The sequence below is a fragment of the Polyergus mexicanus genome, unplaced genomic scaffold (genome assembly GCF_030449975.1).
Source record: "Polyergus mexicanus isolate NDT 795.1 unplaced genomic scaffold, iyPolMexi1.0 SCAF_7, whole genome shotgun sequence".
NCBI classification, from domain to species: domain Eukaryota; kingdom Metazoa; phylum Arthropoda; class Insecta; order Hymenoptera; family Formicidae; genus Polyergus; species Polyergus mexicanus.
The window spans coordinates 3,824,419-3,844,678 of record NW_027223327.1 but is presented as its reverse complement, the minus strand read 5'-3'; the positions used below and the strand labels follow the sequence as shown (position 1 = coordinate 3,844,678).

General features: G+C 37.5%; 1 protein-coding gene and 1 pseudogene across 3 annotated transcripts in view; one reads left to right on the top strand and one right to left on the bottom strand.

The window, feature by feature from the left end:
* The window catches only part of Klu (klumpfuss), a 116,817-nt gene that overhangs the window by 41,308 nt on the left and 55,249 nt on the right, over positions 1-20,260 (top strand). For 2 of the 3 annotated variants that reach the window (XR_011447166.1, XM_070298693.1), the window contains exon 1: positions 18,023-18,911. The exons of the other annotated variant lie outside the window; for it this stretch is intronic. The gene's annotated coding sequence lies outside the window, so the exon portion shown is untranslated. Of the gene's footprint in view, positions 1-18,022; positions 18,912-20,260 lie in introns of those variants that run through there. 3 annotated transcript variants of the gene reach the window in all.
* LOC138934882 (uncharacterized) lies at positions 1,341-9,543 on the bottom strand (annotated as a pseudogene).

Sequence of the window (20,260 nt, the reverse complement as noted above, 5' to 3'; positions counted from 1 at the left end):
AGTACCGCCGTTACGCGTTTTGTCGTAAAACTATACTGCCCGCGCTTTTTTCCTACCTCATATCTCCCATAGCGATGTAAAACAAACAATTCTCTCGAAAAGCGAGGCGCGCGTTTACCGCGCATATAAACAAAGCCTTTCTTCGGAATTCAGGATAAAATATTACCCGAGACTTCGCACTAGTTAAGAAAAATTTAATTATATATATATATATATATATGCACTAGACTATATTGTAATATTATTTATAAACTTGATGTAAAAAAAGAGAGATTTATCATGTATTTGTCGATATTCTATGTTTCATGATCATTCACGAAAATTTCTGAAAGACTTTTAAAAACACGTAGTTTGTCTAATTGTAAGCGGAAAAGAAATATTGTAGATACGCTATACCTGTAAACGCGAACATCCGCAAAAAGTTTTCTGCCGTAAGTTATCGCAGAAAGACAGAGAACCGTATAAATCACGCACGAGTATGCGGAATAGACGGAAAAGAAGTGAGAGGTGCACATTACATACGGATACACACTATATAATATAGACACGCTGTCATACAATAGGAACAGGCGCGCGTATGCTGTGTTATAACACACGCTCGATTCGGTACTTACATAATTCGCGTTACATCGTATGTTACAGGTAGTAACGCGGATAGCCGACATGCAATCCGCTCATTCTTTCGCAGTAGAAATTGATTGCATCTGATACAAGCAGTAGCGCGTAAAAGCACGTCAGTACAAATAGCTCTGGGAGAAAGAAAATAGACCATTGCTTCGCTTTGCAATGCGCGGAAATCACCTTTTAACCTCTTTCTCTCCTTCTTCATCTCTCTCGTATAATACATCTTTTACATAGACATTTATATCTTTATATTACATTAATATGAACAAGATTGGAGGACAGAGAAACGGGATTATTTATATATTCCGTTTATACTTGCTACTATATATATATATGTGTGTGTGTGTGTGTGTATGTTTTAATAATTTTTATATATTTTTTAAGATAAAATCATTTCAAAGCGTTTTTTCTATCTATCATTTATTTTAAGTCTAAGTGGAGCTATAAAATACGTTTAATAATTCGACGCGAGTTTATCCTTAATCTCTTTCTTATAATTCTCAATCTTGATTATTTCTTTTTAATTCTACATTTAAGATAAATTTTCGAATCACTCAAAATTTGCACGTCTCATTTTTACACGAAATGTTTTATTTTAAACAGTAATTTGTTACCTCAGCACCAAGAATGCAGCAATTGCTTTTCGATTTAATCTCGCAACGCGTTTGATAGATCCATCGTGCGAAACGTAGGAGCGAATCAGTATCTATTCTCTATTATTGTAAGAGCAACTTCACGCATCCAGCCTTGTCCGCTGCTTCGCACTCCTCAGAATCGGGATTAAAATGTAAACCGCCTTTACATTCCTGGATTATCCATACTTCATTTATACATTCATAATATACAGTGCAATCACAACCGGGATGTGGTTTTCGACGGCCCTCCTTGCAACGCGATATTGACTTGCATTTCCCGTCCGCTCGATCCTCAACGCAATCTTGACACGTCCGACTAAAGCATCTATTCTTATCACAAGTGTGTTTTATATAACCATTGCAATCGATGTAATTGCAGTCATCTTTTGGATCGGATATCTTGTCTGGTGGCGGGCAGTTGTCATCGACACTTGCCTCTGTACAATTTTCGCAACCAGCCTGCCATGGCCAATCGCAAACTTGTAAGCGTCTATTGTAATGCAGTCTTTTTTCTTGGTTACCCGATTTCATCAGAGGACAATCTTGCAATACCGGAACACCCCAATCGCACTTATAGAATTTCGTGCAGTCGTTCTCATGCGGCAGGTTGGTTGCATATTTCTCTGGATATGGGCATATTGTAACAGGACATTGTAATTCCCAATCGGCCCAGCTCCCAACAGTCCAAGATGACAACAAGACGATTATGTACATTTCTGCCAAAAATTATTTCTAAGCTGTCAATTGCGATATATAATCGAATCGCGGTTTAATGGACTTTTGTTAATAGCAGAATGTGTCAATTATTTATATAAATCTAAATTGATAAAAAAACTTTGTACGAGATGTGTAATACAAGCATATATTGATCGTTTAACATTAATATAATGTTATTTTAAAAATTTGTTAAGAACAGTTTCAGCACTTACCCTTCATTGCCTATCGTCTATTCAACTTTGCGCTCAAAGAGAAGAAAACGTATCGTTCGTTTCGTTAACACCTCTCTGATCCGTTTAAATGTGCGACTGAGTGAATTGAAGTGAGTCGGCTTTTATAATATTGTATTCATCGTTATCACGAAATATACATGGATTACCGACGATACAGATTATTTATTCGACACAGATATCTATCTCCCAGGATAACATATCGAAGAAATGTTTTCCTTATAATCCGGAAGAATGGATTATTGGCATATTATTTTGCAAAAGGAACCTCATCAGAATACGTGATCATATACGTATGAAAAATTTTCGTCGGTCGTGAATTGATATTTTAGAAAATATGATGCAAAGAGTTGTAAAAAATTATGATTACACTTCGTTTTATCTTTAAATCTTACTTCAACCGAATATTGCATATATATATATATATATTATTGATAAAAAATACATAATAAATTAATAAAGTGCAAAGGAAACTTTTAGTATGATTTTCAATTCGATAAGAAATGAAATCCATAAAACATTTTATCATTTGATGATTTCTTGATACATTACATTGAATTGCGATTTATGCATTCGTAAATTTTTGAATTTGAGATAGTCTTTTGCGTGTTATCAGCCCCAAGCCTTGAAGTTCAATGTGATATCTAAATCGGCCTTTGCTCGCGATATTATCAAAGAAGCTATTATCAGAAATCCGCTGTATACGATATCGATGAAAAAACAGATGATTAATATAAATAAAATTTTTTTACATATATCCAAATAAGATGAGCGAATGTAATAGGCTAATCCTGCGAGTTCAACAGGATATCACTGCGCATCGACAACTAGACACATAATGACGTCAAAATACAGCAAGATATGATCAACGTGACAAATTTTTCATCGAGAAATTATGGGCTTAATGATATCAAAATCCTGATCCAATATTATGATGGCATAACAAGTAATCAGTTGTTCCGCCGACAATATTACTTGCTATATTATGGATTCAGTAACACGAGAAGAAACATCTTAACGTTCGAAGTTGTATGTATGTATGTATACGAACGTACACGAGTATATAAACTCGCATGAGTGCCCTGAACATTTTGTTACTTCACAATTGTTCAGGATCCTTGTTAAATTCGCATAATTAAAGTATATCATGTATTAACTACCCAAACTATATTATTAAATTTAGAGTGTAATCACTATGATTGCAATCAATCGATCTGTTTAAAATAAATATACACAATAAATTCATTAAGCTTTCAACAATAAGTTATGTTGGAAAGCTAATTCCATTTTTAATTTTTCTCATAATATATATGAAAGAAAATAAAAATATAAAAAAGACAATATTAAATATTTAGAATTAAGCTAACAAAAATAAGATATAAATATTAAATGATACCGATGCCTCTTATTTGGTACTGAATAATATCAAAATGTTATTATTGCATCGTTATTTATTGTGACAACTGACGAGAACAGAATATATTATTTTATTTTATTTATATATGATATATTTATTCAATAATAAATGAACTTGATTTGAAAAGGGAACTAGGAACACAATGCACAATTAATAAAATTCTTTGAGACATACGCGCGTCATAATTCTCGAAGAAATTTCACCATCGATTGATTTGTTATTCCTTTCGTCGCGTCATAGCGTATTGATACATAAACAAAACTGTAAATGCGAAATACAACCAAGTGAAAGTCGTTTTAGTCGGACTTGTTTTGCCGGATCTATTATTCGTGATTTATTAACGATGTTATGACGATGGCGATGTTCGATACGAAGTTTGCGATATGTCAATGCCGTAAAGAAATTCCAACATTATCGTGCGTGTTAACAATAATTAACAATTGAGCATGTTGCAATAATGTATCGATCAAACGATATGAGAAGCTCTAATTTCTCTATTATTGATTTTATATTTATAAAAAGGATTATTTTCATAATCACAATTTTCAAAAATTGTTTACATATTATTTGACAATTCAAAATTAATGTATTCTTTAAAAAAATAAGATATATTCTCCATATGATTGAAATATGAATAATATAAAACTCGTATATATATTTCTATCGGTTATATATTGTATTATTTCATCGTTAAATTTGTTATTTCATTTTTTCACTTGACATTATATTGCTTTCTTAATCAAATGCTTTTCAAACTGTACACTACTTAGAAAATCTGATGAATCCGAAACTGATTTATTTTCTAAATTCTAAGAGCAACAAAATTGCACCCTGCATTTCAACATGACCTGCTGTGGAAACGCTGTTCCTTCATAAATCTCGATACGATGCCAGTTATCGCATTGAAACGGGCTGCCGCTTGACGGCAATTTGTTATCGGCGGATTTATTGCATCTAAGCGGCTGTCGTAGAACGTCGTGACAAACGAAAGTATCTATTCAGAATCGCGATTTCTGTCGACAGTATGTCAGCTTATAGGAAGGAAATACCAATGCGCGACACCGTAACCCTTGCACGTACTATTAGCATAGCAACTAGGAGCTATGGATGTACAGGCCTTATTGCATATATATATGTGCATTATATATCACACTATATAACTCCGGTACTTGTACACGTGCCCGTACTTGTACGCACGCATGCACATATGTACGTAAGCCTTACGAACTGGATTACGCGCCACGTCATACGAATAAATATGTTTCATGTCGAGATCATATGCGTGTGTACGTCTGCCCTAGAGGAGACAGATGCGTAGCGCGCACGCATTTGCGTTCCCGGCACGCGAGCATTTTCATGCGACTCTTTTCTCTCGCATAACAGACTTTCCGAGTGATTCCGTGTGACCGTTCTATGAAACGTCTTTGCTTTAGGTTTGGTCCTATAAACGTTCCGTTACATACTCTTCGGAATGCTATAATTATTCCAACTATATTATTAAATTTAGAGTGTGATCACTATGATTGCATTCAACCTGTTTACAGTAAATATATACAATAAATTCATTGAGTTTTTAATAATAAATTATATTGAAAAACTAACTCTATTTTTAATTTGCTTTATAATATATATAAAAAATATAAAAATAAAAAAAAATGAAAATATAAAGTTAAGACAATATTAAAAATATTTACAATTAAGCTAACAAGAAGATATAAATGTTAAATGATATCGGCAATTGGTTATCGGCGGATTTATTGTATCTAAGCGGTTGTCGTGGAACGTCATGACAAACAAAAGTATCTATTCAGGATCGCGATCCTGATTTCTGTCAGCTTAAAGCAAGGAAATTCCAATGTACGACATCGTAACCTTGTACGTACCGGTAGCATAGCAACTAGGGGCCGTAGATATATAAGCTTTCTATACTTATATATATACATTTGCAGCATTTTCATGTGACTCATTTCTCTCGTATAATAAACTTTTTGAGCGATTCCGCGACTGTTCAATGAGACAACACGTCTTATTGTTATGATAAATTATATCCGCGTAATTAAAATGAAGGATTTGCAAGCTTTAAATATAGAGACGATAAAAGAAATAAAATTTTTAAAAATATATTACAATAAAATATCATATACTTATAATATACTTATATTAAAATATAATATACTAATATGCTTTTGCATATATGGTTGAACTTTTAACGTAATGATAAGAACTTAAATGGAGACAAATAATATAAGATAAGATATTAATTGTAAGATAAATAAAATCACTAACTTATTCAACTATCTTGATTTACATCTTTCATTAAGTCGTTTGATAAATTATTTTAATAAAATAAAGTGAAAGCAAAATTTATATTTTTTTATTTTTCTCTAAACTTTTATATATATTTTTGTTCTTATCGAACAACATTTATTATACAAAACCAATTATACAATACACTATCGATTCTTTATGCATTTCAAGTTGCTCGAATTAAAAATAAGTCAGGTCACGGCATAATCAGAAAATAAAGTCGCTGCGCATTATTCATCATGGTCATTGAAGATGGGCCCGATTTATATATGTATACATATATAAAAAGATCTGTACACGTGCCGCGGAGAAATATCTGCAACTTCGGCGGAGCAGCTGGCGGAACGAGCCAAAAGAAACGTCGAGGAGTTCTCTGGTCTTAGATCCTAGATCCATCTTTAGACGGATCGGATGGACGAATGGATGGACGGACAGACGAGCAAAATAGACAAACAGGGGGGGAAAGACAGATCGCCAGACGAAAGGCCCAAGGACCAACGACGATGGTAGCACGTGCCCCATTCAAGACGCCGTCCGTGCTGTTCCGGGGACCCTCCACCCTCGTAACTTTGCCTAACCTAATCCAACTCCTCCTTCTAGCCGAGGCTATTCAACCGGTGACGAGACCGGGGCTCTTTGTGACTCGATCAAAGTAGCGCTGGTCCCGCTTCTTCGCCATCGTCTCGCTTCCTTTCACGCTTTTTTATCGCGCCGTGCGACATCGGGAAGTTATAACGACCGCTGCCTTTCGATGGTGCCGGGTCTGCGGTCCCCCCCCCCCCCCCCAAACTGAAGAAGGCTAATCAGCGCGAAATAATAGAACAAAGCGCTATAATAAAAGTTGAAGAGTGTAATATCTTTATTTTTGGAATACATTTAATAATTTTTGACGTCATGATGCATAGCGATAAAAGAAGCTATCAATATTTTCACATTTTTACCCGGATATGAGTAATGCGCTTATCTGCAAGATATACATCGCAGATAAATTTATATTTTCTCGCTGTAATTATAGAAAATATATATTGTAGATGTGCATATAATTGAAGATACAAGAATCTAATAAACAAGTTTTGGAAATTTTATCTATGAATTCTTTGATCACGAAATTGGAATTAAATTCTATTTAAATAAAATAATTTGTTTCAATCTATATTTTCTCTCTAATTTACAACGTTAAGTATTTTGATAATGATGTTCCATGTTTTTTTTATCTTTCGCAAAAAACCGATGAAGAGATTATAAATTAATATAAGACAGATTAAATTCCAAATCATCAAATGTAATGATAAATAAATTAATCAGATAAGAATCAGAAAGGAATCCATAAATATCGCGTAACTAATTTGCCCATTTCGTCATAAACCGCAAGTTGACAACCTCCTGTCGCTTTAATACAAATCGTTTCTTCCAACTATGTGTTCGACCAATCGTGTCGCCGTTTCACTTTTTCTTCATAGAAAATTCGGTTTTTCAATCGTAAGTGTCAATTTGTCACAATCTCACGGACAAACGTTTAAGGCGTGTAACCGCCCTCGCGCATAAATCAGCAGAAGAATATTAGCTTTAGATTTGGCCCTATAAACGTCCCGTTACACGCCCTTCAGAACGCTAGGGGGTTGCTTTCACTGCCTCTTGTAAACTCAGTGTGTCCTACAAAGGTTCGGAAGCTTTTCAGAAGCTTTGACTTTTCTTTCGAGATAGAAAAGGATACACGCCAGAAGCAACATGGACCAGCGCCTTATAGAAATGGGTCATCCGTTGATCCAGTTTGCACCATTTAAGGACAATGATACGTCAAACTATGCGCTTTGAAATTGCATACTGTTACTAATATTGTCGCCGTTCAAAAAAACCGTAAAGAACACGAGATATCTACCCGCAATAGAGGAAAGAACGATGAAAACCGACTGAAAGAAGAGGAAGGGAATATAAATTTTCCTCAAGATTCTCAAGAATCTTTTCTTCGAAAAGATGCGCGTGTTGTGATACTTGTGATTCTAAATTTCCCGATATGAAAAACTCTTGTCTTTTATTATATATAATATTCTCAATCATAATCTTACGTATTCTGCAGCGACTTGTACAGTTTAATTCTGAGCGTTAACATTTATATTTGTACGTTTCATTTGCATATATATTAACTATTATATTTATATGATATTTAACTATAACATACCAACATTAATTTAGAAAAAAACTACAATTAATAGTATCTTCCAACGATTATAATCTTTGGAGGGAGGGGCGGGGGGGGGGAAGGGGAAGGGGAGAGAGAGAGAGAGAGATAGAGATGTTGCGCGTATTAATGTTATATTTTATTTTAAACAATTATTCTTTTGTAAGAAATTTATTAATTATACTACAACAATTATATAACATTTCTCGTATTAAATTTGACACGTGTAAACTTTATTCAAAAATCCAATTTTTAATACATATGTTGTCAATTTTGAAATTATTGTTGCTCCTATACAAATCGTTTAAAGATAAAATCATTTCAAAGTCCTTTTTTTTCTATCTATCATTTATTTTAAGTTCAAGTAGAGCTATAAGACGCGTTTAATAATTCGACTCGAATTTATCCTTAATCTGTCTCTCTCTTTGTAGTTTCGCACATTTTCTTGATCATTTCTTGTTATTTCTATATTTAAGATTAATTCTCGAATCAATTAAAACTTTCATATCTCATTTTTATGCAAGACGCATATTTTAATAGAAGAAGATGGTTTATCGTAATTGCCGTCATTGTGCTTTCATTCTTTGCATCTGAAAGTTTTGGGATTATAACAAAGATCGCATAAGTTAGTACTGGGATTCCAACAAAGACCGCTGTCTGAACAGTCCTCCCTCATCCAATTGCCATTTCTACATTTATAATACGAATTATAGTTAGATTCGTGTTCCTTTAGATTGCCTTCTATACGTAACGGGAAGAGTTTTCTTCTATTCAATTTGCATTGCCCGTCCGCTCGATTCGAAACACAAGCTTGACACGTGCGGCTAAAGCATGCATCCTTAGGACAAGATTTTGTCTTACGATCTTCGCAGTCGATATACGAAGTGCAATCGTCATTTGGAGTGGTTATCTTATCTGCCTGCGGGCATTTGTTATTTATGACCTTCGTACATGTTTCACAACCAGCCTGCCACGGCCAATCGCAAACTTGTAAGCGTTTATTGTAATGCAGTCTTTTTTCCTGGTTACCCGGAATCATCAGAGACAATCTTGCAATACCGGAACACCCTCATTGCACTTATAGAATTTCGTGCAGTCGTTCTCATGCGGCAGGTTGGTTGCATATTTCTCTGAATATGGGCATTTTGTAACAGGACATTGTAACTCCCAATCGGCCCAGCTCCCAACGGTCCAAAATGACAACAAGACGATTATGTACATTTCTGCCAAAAATTATTTCTGAGCTGTCAATTGCGATATATAATCGAATCGCGATTTAATGGACTTTTGTTAATAGCAAAATGTGTCAATTATTTATATAAATTTAAATCGATAAAAAAACTTTTTCTTCTTGCGATGTGTAATTTGTTTAACACATTAATATAATCTTATTTTATAAATGTATTAAGCATTTTTTCACCACTTACCCTTCATTGTTTATCGTCTACTTAGTTTTGCGCTCAAATATAAGAAAACGTATCGTTCGTTTAATTCTTCTCTGACCTGTGTAAATGTGGGACTGACTGAATTCGGATGAGTCAGCTTTTATAAATATTTATCGCGTTATCAAGAATCACACGAATCATAGATTATCATATTTATCGAAGATATATTTTTCTTATTTATCCGGAAGTGTGGCTTATTGACATATTATTTTTAAATGTTATAGATATGATCGAATGGACAGTTTTCGTTTTTTTATATTTTATTTTAAAAAATTATCCTTTTATATTGTCATGAGAAATTTATTAATTAAACTTGGTTAATTAAACAATTCTATTGTGCTGCTAAATTCTCCTTTTCCAACGTCATAATGTCAACGTACCGGGAGCTACCGCGATTAGTATAGCGGCGGTGGACCAATTCAGGTTTTTTTTAGGGGCCCCCAAACTCTCCTTTTCACGTCGCCTCCAATGGAGTACTCGATATTCTTTCAAAAGGGCGATAAAGGTACCGCGCGGCCAGGCGCGCGGTCTGAAAGGAGGACTTCTCGCAGCGTATGAAACCGTCGCATCTCGACGCGATCTGCCGCGGGCGATCGTTAATAATAAGGCTTTATTATAAAGTTCGCGACAGTATATAGCGTGCAATTACCCGTCGATTCTGTCAACGTATATCGTCATGCTGTAAGGATGCCTGCTGAAAAGGATCATGGTACAGTCACGTGACACACGCACCGCGATCTGAAAGCATCCTAAAGAACTTTCTTCTGTAAACTAAAGCATCTGAAGAAATCCTTTCCGATCACGAAGATTTCTCTCGATGAAAGATATTGTTTTGTTTGGAAAAAGATTACACGTATCTTAAAAATATCTGTGATACTAATATGCCTTTGTCTTCTTGATTGCTTGATTGCATCGATTTTACATGACAGCTCGTTCCGTCATATTTATAAGATAAAATTGGAAACGAAATCGGAGCAAAGTTATCATTTCAATAGTTATTTTTTCTCATACAAAAAAAAATTTTTAATTTTTAAATTACTTAATATATCTTAATCGAGGGATGTCTCACTGTCGCAATACATGTACATTTTTTCTGGGATTTAAAGGAAAAGTAAAAATAATATCGTTATAACGTCTTTAGAACGTCTTTTAGATACGCGTGAATAATTCTTTGAAAGTCAAATTTATGATTATTTATCAATATTTTAGATAAATAGATAACAAGCGCAAAAAAAAGATAATTTTTTAAATTTAACGAAATAAATTAAAATCGACATTATGTTGGTTTTGTGATACAAAATGCGGCCGATTGTCTACAGATAGATTATTACGAGTAAGAGGAATATCCAGAGAAATGTCATTTAAAACTAAAAAAGAACTAAATAAAAGGAGTGCTAACCTAAGGGCCAATAAATAAAAGAAAAAAAATTCAAAATAATGATCTTTCATCTGTAAGTACGTCTTCTATAGTTGAACTCAAATGTAAATTTGTCCGTCGCATTACTTAAAATTATATGACGTATTACATGGAATTACTTGAGTAATTTCCGGTAATTCGCAATACATGTACAAATTTTTGGTGAGTCAGACACCCCTCGATCTTAATATATTATTTAACAGAGATAAACGAGACAAATCTTTTGCATGAATCTGTACACTGTGAGTTTCTTAGAAATTAGAAATTTATAAATTTTGTTTACAATTTATAAATATAAATATGTCTTGCCATAGTTAGATCTTTAAATAATTCTTTAAACAGACGGTGTTGAAAGATAATAGATAATGTTTCAAAAGGACTTGAAATCATTTATAAACTTTAAATATTGGAAAAAGAAGTCCCGATTATTCTGATCGTCAAAGCATTGATATCATGGTAAAGGAGACGTCTAAGACGTATGATCATCCCCGCGAATCCTTTGATCTATGGAAGTAGACGTAACGCAACGCGACGTGCGACTTAGCTTCGCGCACCTCTCGCGAAAGATACAAATTGAGATAGTCGCGTCGCACGGGGGGGCTACATCGCACCCCTGCAGCTTCGTTGTTCCTGCGCCATTGTCCCGTGAATGCGTTCGCGGAGCGAGCGGGCGGACGAGGGCCCTAAAAGGCACGTACACGCGTGGTTTACACGGCGGAGTACAAGGCAAGCTGCAACAGCGAGCGCCTCGTCATAACGGTCGCCGACGAGGTCACGGGGTATATACGGGTGACAGGCAGCCCAGCCAGTCAGCCAGCCAGCTCGGGGGCCATTATTGTTGCACGCACGACGATCTTTATGTGAGATCTTACACGGAGTCCCACGGGGGCCCCGCGGCGCACGCCCATAGCAATGCGGAGGGTGGCTGCGGTTTCACTATTTTTCTTTCCCTCCCCGATATCTCCCTCCCTCTCTTCCGCGTACCCTGAGTTTCTCTATGTAATCTCTCTCTCTTTCACTCTCTCTGTTCTTCGTACTCTTCTCTTTCGCCACCTCGTAAATCTCTTTAGACGTTGAAATGAGAAGGAAGGATTTTACATTGCTTCCTCCTCTCTTCTCCCTATCGTTTGCTTCCGTGAAAGTCATTGGTTAGTAACTTATTTACGATTTGCTCGTTCTTATTCTTTGTATTAAAAAAAAAAAATGAAAGTTTTTAGTTTTTAAGAACCGATTCAGAGTGTTCTTCAACAAATTTATAGTTTTTTTTTTTTTTATTTGTTTGACTTGAAACTTTTAAATATATTTTATAAAAGAACTGAGAATAGTTTGAAATATCTGCTGCTTTCTAAAGGTATTTCTAATATTCTTTCCTCAATATACTTTCTATTGTTCATTCTGGTTGATTTCGTCACTTTTAAAATTTAAAATATATAATAATTTTCACATTCCACAAATATTTGAAGTAAACCAAAAGACAGGTATAATAAATTCTTATGGAAGGGTCTTGCAAAAACAAGTCTTATAAAAACATCTATACAATCTTTAACTCAACGAGTAATTATTTATCTTATGTAACTGACGTTACAGTATTGCAAATACATTTTTTTTTTTTTTATTCGCATTTGGATTCCGCCTGGGGAACGTATATTCCACACCCACGGAATAAATTGCATTTTTCCTCTCTTCTCGATGTTGCAGTGTAGAAGTGCGGTAGTGACGATAGCCTTTGGTAGGGGCAACTCCTAATGAGGATTCCCCTTCCCTTCCATTCCTTCTCTGCACCGGCCGCAGCCGACCGGCGCAAAGTAAATGAGCAGGTGCCTCTGGTATGCGCCCCGCCTACGCTTTCCGCTCCGCTCATCGTTCTCTCTCTCTCTCTCTCTCTCTCTCTCTCTTATCTCCTCGACTTTTCTCTCTTTCTTTTTTTTCTTACACTTGTGATGGGAGATCGCATCGTGGAAAAATGGTCGCCGCGCCCGACAAATTATTCGTTTTCCTACAGCCTTTTCTCCCTCCCCCCCCCCCTCCTCCCTGCCCCTTTCTGCCCCTTTCCTACAATGGTACCAGCTATGGATCGTATTAGGGTGTATTAGGAAGGCCAACGTCATAATTCACGCTCGAATTCTCCGTGTTCCGCTTCACCAGGTTTGGGAAACCTGTTGCGCTACGCGTCATGTCGTAGGTGGATCGTGTAAATTACTTCTGTATTCCATGTGCCACTTTTATGGTACGGGTATTAAATTTCTTCTGTATTTTTTACATTACCTCTATATAGCTCGTGTGCACTAATCCCCATATTTATGATATTCGAGCGGCGCTCGCTCATTATGTTATCTTACAAGTTTATTCCACGAATATCTAAGAGACGAACTTATATTTGAATAGGGATATATCGTATGTCTTAATAAAAAAAAAATTACAACAGTAAAATCGTCCTTATTAATAGTTAATTGAAATATTATGGAGTATCTCCTCGAACTTTCGATTTAAATAAATGATAATAAAATTTTATATAATTAAAAATATTTTTTTCTTTCTTTTAATTGCGATCTTTAAAAAGACCGTATATCTCTTAATAATTTCTTTTTTCAACGTAATTTTTTCAAATAAGAAAAAGAAACGTGTTTCTTATGATGCTTAAATTATTTCTCGATACTCAGTCGCGTGTCATAGCGCGAAAGCGTTAAATTCGGGCCCGGTGTTACTTTCTTTCGGCGAAAGCAATCTAAAGTTAGAAAGAATCGACGTGTAATCCTCTTATCTACTTGATCGCGGATGACGGATCGACGGGACGGTCGTTAGACTTTCAACCTTGAAGAAAGACCTTCCGAAGGTGACCAGAGGCGGTGACACGGCCGGCTAAATCGGGAGGAGAGTTCTCGGAGCAAGACTCCTCTCTTCTAGTCGTACGTGCCCGCAAAGAGGTCTTCGAGACAGAGCAAACGCGCGCGCTTTTTTAATACGCGTAGCCGGTGCGTGCACAGTTGCGTGCCCGCACATGAACGCGCGCGTATCTGCACGTGTTTGCTTAAAATCTTGACGCATGACCGACCGTTCGATTTGTTTTTCCTTTCTCAGGGCCGGAATGAAGGTGCTTATGCGAAACCGATGTCAGCTGCGAGACTTTAAGTGTCTAGCAATACCGAGAAATTGTCTATATCTACAGATATCAAAGCACGAATATCTTGTATTGAAATATCTATAAAACTTGCAAATATTAAACTATTTAATCATTGATAATTTGAAAAATAATGTTATAATTATATATAATAAAAATGAAGAACGTGATATAATTATATTATTTTTTTTTTTTGGACACACCTTTTGCACTTTCTTTATAATATGATAAATAATATTTCGTATCAATAAGAGAAGGCGCAAAATATCTCTACTTTCTTCTTGACATCATCAAAAGTATTTTTTTTTTTTTTCAATCCAGATGACATCGATAGTTTTAAATGTAATATAATAACAGCTGTTTGATAAAATTGTTTGATTCTTCTTATACAATTTGAAATATAATTAAATTTAAACTTCATGGTCAAGAATTAATTTAAATCACACATACAGTTAAATTACATTTATCGATTACAATGATTTAAATAATCGCGAGAGCTTTATCCGATCCTGTTCGATTTCTGAAAGAGGAGTCACCGTCCGTCCTTCATCGATCGTACACGACGGCGACCTTAACGACGTATACGTCTCACTCCGTTCGTCCTCCGAAGCCGTCATACCTTCTCTCGCCTCTCGGGGGGGAAAAGGACGAACACCTCCCTATACGGACCTTCCTTCGCCGCGGTATGTAAATACGAGGAACGAGAAGACTCCTCATCTTCTCCCGAACGACCGACCGCGGTGCATCGTATCGTATTCCGTTGCTATTTGTCTTCGCGTTCCGGGATTACGTTACCACGATGATACACGATGACATTTATTTCGGGATTTCTTCGACTCGGCCCGTGGTCCTCTCCTTCCTGTCTACGGGAATCCTTCGTCAACGGTAATCCTTTCGTCGCGCGAGCCACGCGTATTCGCGTACTTGAGCGAAATAAATATCCAAAGAAGACATTTTCTTAAAGAACTTTAGCGTTATAAAATATAAAAATCAGAAGCTTGATTTATTTAATTAAAAAGACCTGATATATATATATTATATGTAAAAAATATGATTAATCTAAATATTGTCCAATCTTTAGCTTCTGCATTTTTAATTTGAAATTCTTAAAGTAATTTTTACATTTATTTTGCCTTCTTTTCTATCATTTTTTTTTTTAACGAGAAATTATAAAATTAATTTTTCGAAAATCTTGAATGTTTGTAATATACATCTTTTCCTGAATATTTTACGGTATAATGATGTAAAAATACGATGCATTTACCGTTAGGTATGTTCTCATATCGCACGGAGGATTAGCAAAATCTGATATAACACGACACATTACGAGCGCAAAGACTGTGTGTAAACGCAGATGCCGTTACGGAATCCCGGCGCAACGCAACGCGCGCAAGCTCCCTAAAAAGGGAGCGCGTGGCGGACATCAAACAGCTGGATCATCTCGTGCGTGCCTTTAGGTAAGGATCTCTTTCTTGCGGGAAAGGTAGATAGGTATATACCCAGGTGCAAAACTCGGAAGGCGTGCGTGACAATGCGCGTACATACGCGCGCGTAGTATGTGCAACGTGACGTGAAAGTCGCGCGTGAAAAAAAAAAAAAGAGAAGAAAGAAAAAGAAACGGAGACGCAGGCTTTGAACAAGTCAACGACCGCTTTCCGCTTTCCCGGAAATTTTAGAAGTGCATCGGGAAAAATGCGGAAATTATCCCTATCGACGGCATTTATCATTGAATCTTCTTGTCATGATGATCAGACGTTACATTTTATTATGCGATGTTGCATTTCTCATCTCCTTTTTGAATGATTTTTGTCAAACAAGTCGAAAGTTATATCGATTCAACATTAAAAAAAAAATGCATTATTTAAATTCGATAGTAATATAAAAAATTATGATTATGTATTTTTAATCATAGATATATAATTGATATATATTATAAAAAATATAATAAAAAAAACTGACGATAAAATATTAAAGATTAATTCGTTTCAAATCTAGAATTCTCACAAAAGAAGGAAATGCTTTCATATACGTTCAACGAGAACGTAGACATTACGAAATCGTTGAGTAACGATTGTCTATGTGATTGGTGTACATTTGTAGATCTATTGGACAGGTCACGCGGCCGCATGTTGCACTCTCGAAAGCGTGTAATTACGTTAGATTTTACGAATCGGCCGGCGACCAAGTGCGTGGGCACACGCACCGCGCGGACAGAATACCGTGTATCGGATCGTTTCGTAAGTGCAACGGTTTCTAGAAGGCGTTAAGAGCGGACTCGGGCTCATTAAGGCTAATGACGCGGGATCGCGCAATTATTCCAATAAGCGATAGCCCCCGAACCTATCAATTTATTATAATTACAGCACCAAGGAAAGAGAGTAGAAAAAAATGTATATATATATATATATATATATATGATCTTGCCCTGGTGTACGCACCTCTCTCGATCATACGCACGTGTATTGCCTAGATGGAATAGATTGAAATCCATTTGGCTCGGAACGGAACTCACAAGAACATTGTCACGATTCACACGAGATTATTGACCTCATCTCTATGATTATCAGAGTGCCGACAAATTATCGCTCAGAGAAATTTTTGCGGCTGTCCATGAATTATTCAATAATGATTATAAATTACATAATCCTGTTTTTCTACATCGGCGTTCGATGGTACAGATAGAGTTCGATTGCTCGCCGAGAGTATATATTAAACGCGAGAGAAAAAAAAAAAGAGGAAGCGATTGACGTTAAATTTGTATTCGCGGCACGCGAGCTCCTAAAATAAATCAACTTCGACTATTCTCTCCGTGTTCTACGTTTCTCTATTTGGCATTGGGTCGCCGGGCCGGCTTCTTCGGTAAAGAAAAAAAAAAAGAAAAAAAAATGAAAAGAGGAAAAAGGCAAATACATACGAACGTCTAGAAAAAATTCAAACGGTCCAGCGGCCACTTAGCGAGCACTCTCGACACGGTGGACACGTGTCTAAAGTGTGGCCGGAGCCTCGATCACGTGTCAATATCTCAAGAGGCATTTGTTTACAAAAGTTGTAGAAGGAGAGAAGACGGCGCGTCGGGTATTTTTATCAGAAACTTTCCAAAAGGCTATATTTGAGTTTCCGCGTTCGCGGAACAAGTTTATCCGAAGTTACTCTCACGAGAGAATGCTACTGAATAGATATTTCTATCGCTAACTTCGAGATACAAAATTTATGGACGCGAATGATAGATTGTAACTGCGCTTGGCGATAATATTTTTCAACGAAATCATCAGGCAGAGAAATAAGTTTTCCGACGTTATCTGTGTATGTCGTAGACTTCGTAGAGTCTCATTCAATGGCGGTTCAGCGCTATTAAGCGTGCACGACGCCGGCTTCTTTATCGGGGAGCCTGTGCACGCAGCCTCGGAACGCGTGGGCAATCCCGGCGAGAAATAGCTGTCTCTCTCTCTCTCTCTCTCTCCTTCCCCCTTCGTCTTGCGTGCTCGCGCGCGTTCCCTCTCGATTCTACCCTCGGTAAAAACAGCGCGAACTGGTCGGTCGCGTGCACGAAGTAGGGAGATAGGCGTGGCACCGGCGTCCGTACGTGCGTCCACGCGCTACGGTGTGCGTGCACCCACCTAGCGCCTAACGCGCTCGGTTAGGCTGATGCGTACGCTCGAGAGAGGGAACGTAGTCTGAAAGAGTCGGGTACGAGAAAACGGTAGTGGGGCCAGTTGGCACGGGTGTAGGCAACGCGGTGGCGGGAGAAGAAAGCGGCGAGGGGGGCACCTAAGGTCCGTGGACACGAAAGTCAACCAAGAAGGAAGGGGTGGACGTGCGCGCCGGGTCGCGCACGTGGAGAGAGGGGAGGGGGCAGCGGAGGGTACAGCGCTGCGGCCGAAGGTGAAGCTGCCGAGCTGTCGCAGCCTCGCAGTCGGCGCGAGACCGCGCTACTGGAAGGATCACCCGCGTTGTCGATTGTGCGAACGCGCGCTTATTTTTTTTTCTCTCCTTCCTCGCGCTCGCTCACTCTTTCTCTCTCTCTCTCTCTCTCTCTCTCTCTCTCTCTCTCTCTCTCTGTCTTGTTTCCTTTTTTCACACCCTCGCGTGACAACGAGAGAGCCGGATCGCGCGTGCGAAGATAGTCGTCGAGAAGCGCGAAAAGGAAACGTCAAACGCCAGAGGGTTGATTCGTCGTCCGTCGCTTCCTCGGAGCATAGGCGGGGGACTCTTCGAGTTCGTGGCTGCATCCTAATCTCGTCAACGTGATACCTTCTCTGCGACGACATCCCGGAGACTTCTGTGATTTCGATGTGCCTGATTGATAACGCTGCTGTGGCGCGAAGTTTCTATTAATGATACTAGAATATCAAGAGAGGATCTAGGATCTTTCGTCGAAGAGAGCACATCGCCGTCGTCGTCGAGTAATGCCATTTCCGACGGAAGAGCGTTCGTTCGCATGTGTACGAGGGACGAGGGAGATCGTCGAAGAAATCGATTGATCGGCGAGATTTCTACGTGCGTAACGATGCGATGTGACAACCGTCTCTCGCTATCGTTGTTGTTTGTCGTTATCGTTCGAAAATATCGGCTCGAATCCGACAGTATTAAAACGCCGCGAATACTGTGCGACGCGACGGCTCAAGACGTTCGATTGTTGCTGTGATAACGGAGAGAGGATGGTCTCTGTATAAGATAAGTTCAGTGCCTGCTCTATTGTGATTTGTGACTATAAGAAAAAAATAGATAAGAGGAAGAGCCCCCTCCCGGTTAAAGTGTCCCAAGGTGGAGGAGGTTGAATCTACGAAGGATCGGATGCACGGCAGCCCCTCACTGTTACCCGGTAAGCGACGCGATCTTGATCTCCCTCGACACTTTTTATCTCGGCGAAAGCGCGCCGCCGCGACGTCCCTCGACCTGTCGTAATTATCGATACTTATCGCGAGGAGTCCGGGTTCGGCTCGGGTCGGGGGAACCGCAAAGTTCCTCGTAAAAGCGATGTTTTATTAATAGTGACAAGAGAGGAGCGTCTCCCATATATGACGTCGTAATACTTTACGCTATTTAATTGCGTATCTCTCGTAATACACTGGTTTTTTTCTCTCTTCGAAAATATCGAGTATGAATATTTTGTAATAACGTATTTTTCAATAAGACGATCGACATGCACAAAATATGAAAATAAATGTTGAATTCGTGAGAAGAACATTACGATTTTTTTTGATCGATTATGATTAAAAGTACAAAATGTAATACATTATTAGAATACGATGCATACTTTAATTATCGTGTATTTTGTCTCATATAAGTACGCTGCCTAACATGTTATAAAAATCACGTTAATCAAGGCTTACCCTAGAGTAAAACAAGAGTGTACGCGAAATTCGGTTAACAGAGCAATATTTCGTTGTAGTTTTATTCGCTGCAAATTTATCGTCGCTTGCCCCACATTAATATCACGACTTTAGTCGCCGCTTTTATTGAGACAAAAAAAAAAAATAATTATGTTGCCCCCTGCAAGGGCTGTATTTTTGCCGATTAATTCGTAAATTGGTATTATTCGATATTGAGTGATCATTGCTTATCGTCTTAAATAACGCGACGCATAAAAGAGCCTCGTCGAAAGAATCGAGAGAGATAAAAATCGCGCGAAACGCTATTTAATATCAAAGCCGCTTTTTCCACCCTCGTTGACACTAGAATGCGTTTATAATCGATCTCATAGAGGCCAGAGCTTTTCTGTCCGCCGTTGCGAGGGCGGTTTTAACATCGCACTCGTCAAAGCGTCGCGACGCCGAGCGTCGGAAGTGGAGCGGACACGCGTGTTAAGGTAAATACGTACGAAGAGCGTGTTCTCGACTACTTCGTCCTTTTTTTTTTTTTTTTTTTTACACTCGACCTTTTCCGCCTCGCAAAAGTTTGAAAACGCGACTGGGTATATATGTCTATCGATCCTCGGAAGGAATTGTATCGTAGAGAGAGATGAGAGAAAAGGATATTAAATATGTATGATTAAATATATTCGCTATACTAAATTATTTATGCAGCACGCACGTTTAAGTAATAGTGCAAATATGAATTTCATATTTTGACTATTTATACATGGACTTTTCTAAAATCTTTATCTTTTTATACACTCAGTTTATCGATTTTTATTTAATAATAATATAATCTCCTTGTGTCATACAACTG